General features: G+C 42.5%; 1 long non-coding RNA gene across 1 annotated transcript; it reads right to left on the bottom strand.

Annotated features, from left to right (window-relative positions):
• Window positions 1-506: 506 nt before the first annotated feature.
• On the bottom strand, window positions 507-13244 carry LOC117203126 (uncharacterized). The gene is made up of 3 exons (XR_004485769.2): window positions 13149-13244; window positions 9058-9197; window positions 507-2300 (listed from the first exon to the last, which is right to left on the bottom strand). It is a non-coding gene; the product is annotated as an uncharacterized LOC117203126 (long non-coding RNA).
• Between the last annotated feature and the right edge of the window lie 509 nt (window positions 13245-13753).

Below are 13753 nucleotides of genomic sequence, written 5' to 3'. Positions count from 1 at the left end.
TAAAACTGAATATCTCACCACATGTCAGGAATGGTAGAGCAGAAACTTGGGATCTAGTATTTTTTATTTTATAATATATACAGATTTATACATACATTTATATGTATTTATATACAGGGCTCCTATATTTTAACATTAGAGTTAAATTAACATTTACTCTAAGTAGATTGATAAATTAAGGATTGTAATCCCTGGGGCAGTCACTAAAGAAATAATACCAAGAGATATAGCTAAAACGTCAATACAGGAATTGAAATGCTATAAATAGTTGTCTAACATAAAAGAAGGTAGGAAAGAAAGAACGGGGGAAAAACTGGTTGAGACAAATAGAAAGCAAATAGCAGAATGGTAGACCAAAATCCAATGAGATCAACAATTATGTTAAATTTAAATTGATTAAGCACTCTGATAAAAAAGCAGAGATTGGGGTCTTCCCTGGTGGCACAGTGGTTAAGAATCTGTCTGCCAATGTAGGGGATACGGGTTTGAGCCCTGGTCCAGGAAGATCCCACATGCTGCGGAGCAACTAAGCCCATGCATGACAGCTAATGAGCCTGAGCTCTAGAGCCCGCAAGCTACAACTACTGAGCTCGCGTGCCACATCTACTGAAGCCTGCGCGCCTAGAGCCCATGCTCCACAACAAGAGAAGCCACCGCAATGAGAAGCCCACGCACCGCAACAAAGAGTAGCCCCCGCTCGCCACAACTAGAGAAAGCCTGCTGACAGCAACAAAGACCCAACACAGCCAAAAATAAATAAATAAATGAATTTATAAAGGGGGGAAAAAGCAGAGATTGTTAGACTGTCAGACTGAATTTAAAAAGCAAGACCCAATTATTTGCTGTCTGTAAGAGAGACACTTTAAATACAGAAACATAACTAGAATAAAAGTATCAAAAAATGTATATCTGGCAAACCATAAACATAAGACAGCTAGTGTGGCTATATTAATAAAATAACAGAATTCAAGAAAAGTTTTATAAGAGGCAGAGAGGGACATTTCATAATGATATTATGCATTGCTGTGGTACATAATAATTATATATGTAGAACTTCAAAATACATGGAGCAAAAACTGATAGAACTGAAGAGAGAAATAGACAAATCCATAAACATAGTTATAGATTTTTAAGTACTTTTCTAGTTATGAATAGAACAAACAACCAAAAAAATCAGTAAGTCTATAGAAGATTTGAAAAACATTATCAGCACTATAACTTAGCTGACATTTATAGAATAATGCACCCAACAGCTTCAAACTATACATTCTTTTCAAGTACATAAGGAATGTTCACCAAGACAGATCATATCCTGGGCCATGAAAGAAGTCTCAATAAATATCAAAAGACTGAAATCTTACAGAGTGTATTCTGTGATCACAATGGACTTTAATGAGAAATAATAACAATAAGATAAATAGAAAAGCACCAAATATTCTGAAATTAAACAGCACATGTCTGAATAACCCATGAATTGAAGAAATCACAAGGGAAAGAAAATATTTTGAACTGAATGATAATGAAAACTCAACATATCAAAATTTGTTTGCTAAGTGGTACTTAGTGTGAAAAAAAAGGTCTAAAATCAATGATTAAAGTTTTGACCTTACAAAAATTTTAAAATAGTGTACACCTTAAATTTACACAATATGTCAATTATCTCAATAAAGCTGGGGAAAAAGGATTAGAAAAATAAGAGCAAATTAAACTCACAGCGAGCAGTAAGAAAGAAAGAAGAAAGATAAGAGCAGAAATCAGTGAAACAGGGACCTCCCTGATGGTCCAGTGGCTAAGACTCCGCACTCCCAATGCAGCGGTCCCGGGTTCAGTCCCTGGTCAGGGAACTAGATCCCACATGCCACAACTAAAAAAAGATCTTGCATGCCACAACTAAGACCCAACACAACCAAATAAGTAAATAAAAACAAAAAATCAATGAAACAAAAAGACAAAAACAGAATATTAAAGAAACCAAAAGTTGGTTCTTTGAAAAGATCAATGAAAAAAAGAGAAAGTACAAATTAACAACATTAGGAATAAAAGAGGGAGCACAACTATAGAGCCTACAGACATTAAAGGATAATAAGGAGATACCATAAACAAGTTATGTCTATAACTCTGACAACTTAGATGAAATAGACAACTTCCTTGAAAGACACAATTTGTCAAACTGACATACCAAGAAATAGAAAACCCAAATAATCTTATACCTACTAATGAAATTGAATTAGTAATTTAAAATCTTGCCTCAGAGAAGACTCCAGGCTCAGATGGCTTCACTGATGAATTTTATCAGGCACCTAAGGAAGAAATGATACAAATTTTCAAAAACTTTCGGGAAAGACAGAAGGAAGGAATGATTTCCTACTCATTTTATGAGGTCAGTACTAACTGGACACCAAAACCAAGCATAGACAAAGGAAAACTACAGACCTATATTCCTCATGCACATTGATGCAAAAATCCTTAACAAAATTTTGGCAAATCAAATTCAAGAAAAAAAGGATAATACATCATGAGCAAGGGGCTGGGGGGGGGGTGAGGTGCCTAGGAATGCAAGTTTGGTTAACATCAATCAATGTAACTCAACATATCAAGAGTAAAGTTTTTCATGATAAAATCTCTCAATAAACTTGGAGTAAAAGATAACTCTCTCAACTTAATAAAGGACATCTTCAAAACAGAACAAAACAGGGCTTCCCTGGTGGCACAGTGGTTGAGTCCACCTGCCGATGCGGGGGACACGGGTTCGTGCCCCGGTCCGGGAAGATCCCACATGCCGCGGGGCAGCTGGGCCCGTGAGCCATGGCCACTGAGCCTGCGCGTCCGGAGCCTGTGCTCCGCAACGGGAGAGGCCACAACAGTGAGAGGCCCGCTTACCGAAAACAAACAAACAAAAAACCAGAACAAAACAAAACAAAGCAATCTTAGGCTAAGATCATCCTTAATGTTGAAAGACTAAATGTTTTCTCCCTAACATTGAGAGTACAACATGCTTGTCCATTCTCACCATTTCTATTGAACATTGTATTGGAGATCCTGGCAGGACAGTGGGGATAGAAGGAAAGAAAGAAACAAGGCATTCATATTGAAAATGAAGGAATACATTTGGCTTTATGCACAAATGAAATGATTGTATTCATAGAAAACCCTTGGAGAACCAAGAAAAAGCTACTCGAACTCATGAGTACTTAAGAGATATGGTTAATATACTAATGTCAATTGTATTTCTATACAATGAAATGAACAATTAGAAAAGTAAATTAAAATTCTGTTTTATCACATAAAAATTATAATATATACTTAGGCTGTCATCCAGGCTTTATTGTTCCATTTATAGAGCACAGGCAGAGTCAATTTAGCATAATTCTTAAGGGTTCTAAGATTTTCAAAATAGTAAATGAGTGACGGCTTCAACTTAAAGTCACCAGCTGCATTAGCCTCTAATGAGAAAGTCAGCCTGTCCTTTGAAGCAGGGGTCCCCAACCCCCAGGCCGAGGACTGGTACCGGTCCGTGGCCTGTTAGGAACCGTGCCACACAGCAGAAGGTGAGCAGTGGGTGAGCGAGTGAAGCTTCATTTGCTGCTCCTCTGGCCAGGGTTCGAACTTGGGCCCCCTGTATTGGGAGGGCAGAGTCTTAACCACTGCGCCATCAGGGAAGTCCCCATTTACTTATTCTTAAGGCAAATATAAATTCAGTGCCACAGCTACTGAAGCCCGCGCACCTAGAGCCCGTGCTCTACAAGAAGAGAAGCCACCGCCATGACAGGCCTGCGCACCGCAACAAAGAGTAGTCCCCGCTCACCACAACTAGAGAAAGCCCTCGCGAAGCAACGAAGACCCAATGCAGCCAAAGATAAATAAATAAACTTATTTAAAAAAACAACAACTTTCCCGGGACTTCCCTAGTGGCGCAGTGGATAAAGCTCTGTGCTTCCAATGCAGGGGGCCTGGGTTCGATCCCTGGTCCGGGAACTAGATCCCACATTCATGCCGCGACTAAGAGTTTGCATGCCACAACTAAGGAGCTTGTGTGCTGCAACTAAGGAGCTGGCGAGCCCCGGCTAAGGAGCCCGCCTGCCACAACTAAGACCCCACACAACCAAATAATAAATAAATAAATTTTTTTTTAAAGAAAAAGAACTTTCCCTTTGCATTCACGACCTGGCTAACTGTTGGGGCAAGAGGCACAACTTTTGCCCTATCTCAGCTTTCGACATGCCTTCCTTGCTAAGATTAATCATTTCTAGCTTCTGATTTAAAGTGAGAGACATGTAACTCTTCCTTTCACTTGAACACTTAGAGGCCACTGTAGGTCATTAATTGGTCTAATTTCAAAAATGTTGTGTCTCAAGGAATAGAGAGGCCTTGAGAAAAGGGGCGGGGGACTGACCCATCACAGGAGCAATCAGAACACACACATTTATCAATTGTTTGTCATCTTACATGGGTGCAGTTCATGGTGCCCCCAAACAATTACAGTAGTAACATCAAAGGATCACAGATAACCACACGAATATAATAATAATGAAAAAATTTGAAATACTGTGAAAATTACCAAAATATGACACAGATACATGAAGTGAGCAAATGCTGTTCGAAAAATGGTGCTGAGAGACTTGCTTGGTGCAGGGTTGCCACAAACCCTCAATTTGTAAAAAGCGCAAAATCTGAGAAGTGCTGTAAAGTGAAGCATAAAACGAGGTCTGCCTGTAGATAATTCAATAAACCCAGGTCATGTGTACCAGCTGATCTTCAAGGTCCCTGCCAGCACTACATTCTTAATCTCGTCTGCATCCAAGCCCATGGAAGAGTAAAGGAGATGAGTTTGTTAGTGGTGTTTTCATTGACTTCCTAAAAATTAGCATAATTGTCATGAAGTATTTTTGTCAGAGAGGAAGGGAATAATTATCTAGCATAATTTTTTTTTGCCAGAGAAAATTATGAATTAATAGTAAAATAGGCCAGAAAACTGAAGAAAGCGTATTTACTGCAGCAGCAGGAGGCCTGTAATTTTGGTAGGAAATGCTGAGTAAAGGGTGTGGTATGCAGCAGAAGGAAGTGAAAGTAAAGAAGAAGAAATGCGACATCCAACAAAATGAGGCTCTTATCACCATTCAAATTACTGATACAAATTAGGTAACTGTAAAAGTTAGATCCATTTATTTCCTAGTAAGGTATTGTCATAGGTATTATGAGTTATTTATAACAAATGAATAGATTCCCAAAATGCAATAAATAAGGGCATTTCCCTAGGCGCTTCTCTGATGGAACACATTGCCTGTTTCACAACAACCCCATGAGGTAGGTAGAGTGCTAATCCTTATCCTCCACACTTTACAGATGGGGAAACTGACAACAAAACACAAGGCATTCTGAATTTGGAAGCACGGTTGGCCTCATGGCTGTGGATAAGGGATCGTGGGCCTGTAATACCCAACTTGCTCAGTTGTGGTGAGAATTCCTGTGATAGTGTATGTAAATCCCCTGGCACACATTCAGTTCTCTATAATGGGTAGTTATTACTTAAAAGAACAATTGATTTTAACTGTTAAAATTAGTAAAGTGGTTTGGAAGAGGTAAGATTAGGAAGATCCTGGTTGGCAAGACTATTCAAGACAATGGAAACAACTTCAACAGAGTTAACTGTGTGACCGTGGAAGGCATATTCTGGGAATGTGAAATAGGGAGTGGCATTGGGTTCGAGGACTGTAGTGGAGATGAGGCCAGGAAGTTTGGCAGGGGCAGCAAACTGTGGACAGCTTCGATTACTTACATGCAACAGGAGGGAGACGGAAAGCCTTGATGTATGTGGGGAGGGTGCTGAGGTTTGATAAGATCTTATCAGTGTTTTAGGCAAAGAACTCTAATGACAGTGTAGAGTATGGGCTGAGGTGGAGGGGCAGAGATAGAGGGACGAGCCAGGACATTCTTGTAAGGTTTGGATTGAGATTTAACAAAGGTCAGACATGGGGCTGCAGAGAAAACGGAACATTAGGAACACAAGGTACTCTCCACCGGGATATCGGGTGGGAGAGAGTAAAAGGGAGACGCTGGAGCTAGAACGTTTCTGATATTTCAAGCAGAAGTCAGTCATGTCTAGCCCAGTTATGACTTGTGATCAAGTACTTCAGTAAAAAGAAAGATTGGGTTTGTATGGAAGGATGAGTTCAATTAGGGACGTGTCGAGTCTGAGATGTTTACTGAACATCCAGTTGGAAATATGGGCCTGGGGCTTGGAAGATGAATCAGCTGAAGGCCGATAGCGAGTCAGCCCCTTAAAGATCACAGCTGAAACTGCCCAAGCTGATGAAATCATTGAGGAAGGACATGTAGCATGAGACAAATACTATCAATATTAGTAACCATTACAAGGATCTTCTATGTGCTTAGGAGATTTCGACTGATAGGGGAAAGAGCAGCAAACAAAATTAAAACGTGGGCTTCCCTGGTGGTGCAGTGGTTAAGAATCCACCTGCCAATGCAGGGGACACGGGTTCGAGCCCTGGTCTGGGGAAGATCCCACATGCAGCGGAGCAATTAAGCCGTGTGCCACAACTACTGAGCCTGCGCTCTAGAGCCCGTGTGCCACAACTACTGAAGCCCGCAGGCCTAGAGCCCGTGCTCCACAACAAGAGAAGCCACCGCAGTGAGAAGCCCGCGCACTGCATCGAAGAGTAGCCCCTGCTCACCGCAATTAGAGAAAGCCCGCACGCAGCAACGAAGACCCAACGCAGCCAAGAATAAATAAAATAAATTAATTAAAAAAAATTAAAACATGAGTGTAAGGCTGGGCTTTTACATGTATACTTTCATTAATTCTCTCAAGAACATTGTGAGGTAGGAAAAAAAGAGGGAAAAGGGGCAAATCCTTGCTAAGGTCCACACTTTCAGGGTGAAGGCAGAAGAGGAACTAGAAAAGGGAAGAAAGACCAAGGTTTTAAAAAGTTACATTAAACCTCCAACAGCCAACTTATCATCATAAGACAGAGATCCTGCCTCTAACATTCTTGGACTCGACGAGGATCAGGATGCACACATGAGAAGACGTGGAACAACCCGTGGGGACGTTTAGGAAGTGTCGAGTGCATGGGACAAGAAGTGCTATGTAATTGTGGATTGGGCTGGATTGAGCTGGTCCAGGAAGCTCTGAGAGGAGAAGACGTGTGCTGGATCTTGAAGGACAGCAGAGCTGAGATGAGTGAAGAGAGCAGAGCAATGCAGGTCAGGGGACCCATGGTCTTAGAGGTCAAGCATTTTCTCTTAACTCATATTTACAACTGAGGTATACCAGAAAGCCTCCTACAAACTCAGAATACTTAACAGCCTGTCTCCATTTTAACTCTAGATTTCCCGCTTCCTCAGAGCAACAGTACACTTATCTGTTCATCGCTTTTGATATTTGACAGCTGATCTTCCTTTTAAAACATCACATTTCAGTTTTACTTTCAATTTCCTTTTTAGTTCCAACATTTATTTACCTACCTGTGATTTTTCACTGTTATATCTCTTAATGTCAAATCGTGTGACATTTCTGAACTATTGACATTATGCCTAGAGATTTTTAAAGAACAGTTAATTTCCAGTTACTTCCACATTAATGATCTGAAAGTTGCTCCTCTCCCTACCCCCCAGCTGAGGAGGGACCCTGGAGCAAAGTCATATCCCAGACTATAGTGGACATTTGCTACTCCTTGACTTCCCAGCACCCATTCACCCTCCTGTTCTTTTTTTTTTTTTTTTTTTTTTGCGGTACGCGGGCCTCTCACTGTTGTGGCCTCTCCCGCTGCGGAGCACAGGCTCCGGACGCGCAGGCTCAGCGGCCATGGCTCACAGGTCTAGCCGCTCCGCGGCATGTGGGATCTTCCCGGACCGGGGCACGAACCCGTGTCCCCTGCATCGGCAGGCGGACTCTCAACCACTGCGCCACCAGGGAAGCCTCCACCCTCCTGTTCTTAATTATGAATTCCTTGTTGGGAATTACTGCCTCTTTATTGTGACAGTGCCAGTGAGACTGTCAGTCAAGGAGCCCTTACCTTCTCCTTGCCAAGAGTAGTCATTGACTGAAGCTAGCCAATCAAATTTTACTTTAGGACAGTGCATCTTGAGCAGAGCAACTCAAGGACTGTTATGAAAGAAAAAAATATTGGAGTACGATTTTTTTCATCAGAGTTGCCCTGAGATCATTGATTACTTCCTACCACTTGGATGAGCCAGCGCTGCCCCGTTTCTGCCCTTTGTGAGCCTCCTTCTTCAGGTCCTTTTTCGATTATCTGAACTCTCTCACATCTTTCTAATAAATTCTCTCAACTTAGAGTCAGTTTCTATTGTTTAAAACCATTAAACAAACAAACAAAAATGAACTAATTCTCTGACCCTATTAGAAAATCCAGTTTTCAATTGTCTGCCAAAGTTACATCCACTGATGTGGGGTGTCAGGAGTGATGGGGATGGGTAGGAAAGTATCAATATAATTAAGAGAGATTGTGACAAATGATACTTTGTCTTTTTTCTATTTCCGGTAATGAATCCCTGTCCACACAATTGCTCACAGAAGAAAATGGAGAATTATGCTTGATAGGCAGTCATGCTGTGCTGGATCCACTCTCCAGCCTCCTCCACTTGCTGTCTCCCCTAGGGGATGGTTTGAATAGAACAAGTCAGGAGTAATTAATTGAGTCAAGAGGCTCCTGTGTTCTCTGACTTCCTGGTTTAGCTTGGTCCTCCTCCTATCTTGAGAGTGAGGTCCGGGTGTGAGTTTTCTTAGCTCCCAGTTTAAGAGGTTGCCTCAGGCTGGCTGTGTCCAGCAGTGTGCTTGTAAATGTTTAACAACTGGCACTCTGAAAAAAAAAAGTTCTGGTTCATAGTATTCGCTGATTTCTCTGGTATATTACCAACCACAAACTATGTGGCTACCCATGTGACATCATGGAATGCAGAGCTGGGAAATGATGGTAGCAGTCAGCTCCCGCGTGTCCTAGCACAGGGCTGGCTGTGTCGCCCGACAGAATAACACAGCTCCTCTCAAGGTGGCCGTGCTGTCTATGATTCTCTCACCTTCAGAGTTCCGGCAACCTCTCTGTCCTCTTGTCCTTTGGGCGTAGGGGTGATAACAGCTTCTACTGCTTCCAGCTCTGGACACTTGCATTATTCCTTTGTGGTCTTCCTCTTCCCTTCACACTTCTTTGTAAATTGTCCTTTTGTGAGAAAACAAACCAACTATTCATACACACACACTTCTCAAATTATCGTGATTTGAAAGTGCCGTCTTTTTCACAATGGGCGCAGTGGTAACCAGCCTCCAAGGTGGCCCCTAACAGGCTCTGCCTCCTGGTGTTCACATCCTTGTGTAGTCCCCTCCCATGTGTATCAGACTTGGTCTGTGTTCACCGTAGAAGATGGCAGAAGTGATGGTGTGTCACTTCTGAGACTGGTCATGAAAAATACCGAAGCTTCCTTCTTGGTCACTTCGTGCTCTCTCTCTCACTCTGATCATTCACTTTGGGGTGAGCCAGCCTTCACATCAAGCATTCCCCACATGGTAAGGAACTGAAGCCTGCAATCAACCATATGAGTGAGGTTGAAAGCAGATCCTCTAGCCCCAGTGAAAACTTAGAGGGTTGTAACACCTGCCAACAGCTTCACTTCAAGCTCATGAGAGACTGAGCCAGCACCACCCAGGTAACCTGTTCCCAGGTCTTTGACCTTTCAAGACACTGTGTGAGATAATAAATACTTGTTGGTTGGGGTAATTTGTCTTGCAGCAATAGATAACAATACAGGCACCTTGACGGACACACTCCCCCCGCTCTTACCCTTCATATCCAGGCAGTTGCCTCCTGAGTATCTGCTCACTCCTCTTCTCCACTGCCGTCATCCTAGTCCAAATCTGGACCCTGGTGATAGATTCCTAACTGACCTCCCCACTGACCACACTCCAGCAAGAATGATTAATGGAAATTCTCCTTATTAAAACACTTCCCTGGCAACCTGTTGCTCTTAAAATCAAGATAAAAATCTTTATATGGCCCACATGACCCTGGATCTCTTACCCTTCTTACCTTTATACTTCGTCTTCGGCCACCCTCACTCACACTCACCCACCCTCCGTGTTTCAACTTCATTGGTCTACACTGTATCCCTTCTAACTACCAAGGTTCTTCCCTGAATCAAGTATTTTAGGCAGGCAGCTTAAAACACTCCTTTCTGGCAAGCTTCTCCTACCTTCCCAATCAGCCCAAATCATCCTTCACGTCTCAAAGTGCAAGACTACTGTCACAGAAAAGCCTTCCCGGTCCTCTACCAAGACTGGGCTTAGTCCACCGTTCTACCAGTATTTATTGGGCATCTGACACAGGCACTGTCTAGGAGTTTGGAATATATTAGAGAATACCTTCTACCATTTGTTTGTGATGTGTATCACAATTATAACTTAAATACATGACTAACATCTGTCACCCTTACTAGATTATAAACATCATGTGGACAGACACCACTGTCTGCCTGTTTACCAATGCCTAGCTCAGAGTGGGTGCCCGATTAATATTTGTTGGGGAAATGAAATAAATGAGCTTTGGAGTCAGACAGACCTAAATTGAACACTTGATCTACTATTTACAAACAGCGTGATTGGGGCCATTTCACCATGTAGCAAACGTGAATAAAGACAGTACCTATACCTCAGAGTGTTGATGTGAGGATGAAATCAGATGGTGCATGCCAGGTACTCAGAACACTGTCCGGGACTTAATAATACAATGCGAATGAGACATTTGATTATTAAAAATGAATTTGACCTCGCATTTATGTCGTTTTGAGACTGTCCATTTACTGCAGTCTACATTTTCCTAATCACGCCTTCCCTTCTTCTTCCCCAGAATTAGCCTCGTGTTGTTGTCGTTCAGCTCAGCTAAATGTTCTTGCTTCAGTCCCTTCAGGATTTCTCTGCAAACTTGAACTGATGCAGCATTTTTTTGTTTGCTATAAATTTCCCCACTTACAAGAAAGATTTTTAGCACGCATGTACGTTTGGGAGAAAAGGGAAATGATACATACCCTTCAGGAGGAGTCTGTGTCAAGGAATTAGCAGTAATAAATAGCGTCGCTGTTATCTCAGAGAACACAGCAGATACAAATCAGAGTAGAAGAAAAATAGGAAGTCGTGTGGCCACAGCTTTTGACTATCCTGATCAGGATTATTGATAGCAAATCTTGGTGCATTTCTGTTGAAGATACTAAATGCATAGAAAAAATAACTTAAAACATACCCATCATAGGATAGCATGTCCATTCCTAGAGCCACAAGGTGAGACTGGGAATACCAATAATTATATGAGCCAGGAGCTTGCGGATAGTAAAAGTAACCTCAGCAACCTATTTCATGGTTTAGAATCCTTTCCTGGTAGTTTCCTCTTTAAAGGGAGAGGTCAAGCTTTACCTATCAAATCACTCTCACCTCCAACACTAAGCCTTGGCTCCACCCCAGAGTATATCCCTACTTCAGCTTCCAAATGCTAGAAGCACTGCCTTGAATTGAATGTGCTTGCTTTTTTAGCAGCATCTGCCAGCCCTATGACTCTTGCTGCAGAATCCTAAAAGCAGGGCCCATCACTTACCAGAAATCTGCCAGCCCTGGCTTTGCAATGCTGAAGGGTTTGGAAGCTTCTTGGGACAGCTCATTCTCAACGTATTCTCAGGATCAGGGAAGCTCTACTACAGGTCTGACCAGTGACCAAAGAAATACTCAGAGACCACAGAAGCCTGCCTCACTATGATAAGGAGAGAAGGAACAGCCTCACATCCCCAAATCCAGCTGCTCTCAGAAACCTCAGTGCCTGTGCTTATTCACCACTTGGACATGTTTCCTAACTATCAGACTCCTTCTTTCTCTCTGGAAATCTAAAGCTTATCCCTGACAAGGCCACAAAACCCCGTCCTTAGATATTCTTCTACACTGCAAGGACAGATAAAATTTCAGAAACGTAACCAGTCTCCCTATACCCCTGCTTACCCCAGAATTACTGAAGTTTCCCTCTATAATTCTCATCACTAAAATTTTTCCATTTAAAAAGACCACTAAATCCTGAGTTCATCTGTTTCTATGGGCCCCCAGCGTTGATTCAGGTAGATATCTGGAATTGGATATTCTTGTCCTGGAAGTCTTCTTTAAGCTAGAAAAATCAGTGTTTAAGATATAGCTCTGAACATCGAGAAGCTTATGAGAAGCTGGGCTACCAACAATGGCTGGCCACTGACCTCCTGGAGAGCACTAAGTGTTCCAGACAGTCAAGGAGCAGGGATTCTTTCGTACCCTAGAGCGTTTGACCAAGAGTGCTACTTGTGTCCGTCTTGAGAGGATCAAGAATCAGGGATGCTTCCCTTTTATCTATGTGTGTGCTCACTTTCTTCATGCATCAATCAGCAACTTTATCAAAAAGTATGCTCTTGGTTTTAGGCCTAGGTACAGCTTAGTTTGATTAGCAAAGGTCCCTTTTAGTCAGTTGCACAGCAGTTTCTGGGTAGGAGTCCAAGAACTAGGTAGAGTTATGGCTGAAATTAAATTTTGCTGTCGATACCAATAAATAAAAGGAGCTATTGATTGGGGATAGGACAACGTCAGTGTTCCCATACTCCCAGTTACCACTTACTGTTAATATTAGGGTTTAGTGAGTTTATCAGTTGGGGTCCCAACAGGAAACAAGTAGAACACTCAAATTAGGATAACTTAGAAAGGTTTATAAGAGGCTAATTACAAAACTGCAGGCAGAATTAAGGGAACCAAAAGGGATAGGATGAATTCAGAAATGACAGCAGCTGAGCAATTATCACTCCTGGGCCCAAAGGGAAAAGGTGAGGGAAAGTTATGGAGCCTGGAAGGAGAGTCATGCACAGCAGGTGCTGTGAGAGGAGCAATGAGGAGGGTAGGTCGCGGACAGTCCAAGGCAACCTCTCCCTCTTCTCCCACCTTTGGACCTCCTGCCAGGCTCCCCTTTGACTAAACACATCCTAAAGCCAAAGGCATGGGGCCGTATGGGGCAGCCTTGGGACTGGGAGCAGAATGTAGGAGGGTGGAGAGGGAATCTGGAGGAACCAGTATAAGTTATCTGACACCCCTGGTTTTCCAAAGCACAATAGGACCTCCTTCTTACCCCTCTAATCAACCTGTCCATGTCTCTTCTTCTCCAGGTTATTCTTAAACCTGGCCATCTCTCAAGGTTTCATCCTCAAAGGGCTTCCTGCAGGCCTCTTCCTCCGTAGGTTAAATAACTCTCACCACTCTGCACAGTCCCTAGGAATGTAGCCCTACCTTCAACCTAATCCAACTTCCTGTTGGATAACTTGACCCAGATGGCCACTGGTGCTATAAAATCAACAGATCCCCAACCAAACCCATAATCTTCCACAACCTCAGCTCCAAACTGGTTCCTCTTCCTCCTAGCTCATACTACTTGGGTGGGTAGTACCATCATTCTCCCAATGACTCAATCTTGCAAGCTCAGCCCTGCTTATCTGTGCCTTCCCTTTCCCCTCCTCCACTGGTTGTTTGCAAAGTCCTCTACCTTCTTCTTCCAGTGTGCTTTTCTAGTGTGTGTCCAATCTCATGACTAGGTCCTAGTTATGGCCCTTTACTTTTTACCTGGACTATTGTAATATTCTTAAATGTTACCCTAGCTCCAATCAGCTCTGTACCTAATCCAATGCACAAATAGTTAAGTTTGTTTCACCAAGTTGCTTCACTTATACGGACATAATC

Source organism: Orcinus orca, chromosome 18, assembly GCF_937001465.1.
Source record: "Orcinus orca chromosome 18, mOrcOrc1.1, whole genome shotgun sequence".
Lineage (NCBI taxonomy): Eukaryota > Metazoa > Chordata > Mammalia > Artiodactyla > Delphinidae > Orcinus > Orcinus orca.
This window is presented reverse-complemented; position numbering and strand designations above follow the sequence as displayed.